The sequence below is a fragment of the Fulmarus glacialis genome, unplaced genomic scaffold (genome assembly GCF_000690835.1).
Source record: "Fulmarus glacialis isolate BGI_N327 unplaced genomic scaffold, ASM69083v1 scaffold14478, whole genome shotgun sequence".
In the NCBI taxonomy this organism is placed as follows: Eukaryota; Metazoa; Chordata; class Aves; order Procellariiformes; family Procellariidae; genus Fulmarus; species Fulmarus glacialis.
This window is the reverse complement of record NW_009227680.1, coordinates 9,453-9,796: the sequence shown is the minus strand read 5'-3', so window position 1 is coordinate 9,796 and position 344 is coordinate 9,453.

Below are 344 nucleotides of genomic sequence, written 5' to 3'. Positions count from 1 at the left end.
GGGGAGACGCGACGTGGGCTGGGGTGTCTGCCACCCCTTGGGGACATCGCTGCGGGAGAACCGCTGCCTGCAGAGGGGAGCCGCGGGCTGAGTCCCGCTCCCGGCTGTCCCCAGCCGAGGGACCCCGGGGTCCTCCCCATCCCCTGCGGGGTGTAGGGGCTGTCCATCGCCTCCCGCCCGGCGGCACGCCGGGGGAAGCATCGGGCCCTTCTGGCTGCAGTGAGGGAGAAGGAAGGGCAGGAGAGCCCGGGGCTCAGCTGCAGCCATTTATCTCCCGAAGCCGGGCTATTAGACAGATGACAGAGGGAGAGAGGCAGCCCGGGCAAGCACTGAGACCAAGGATC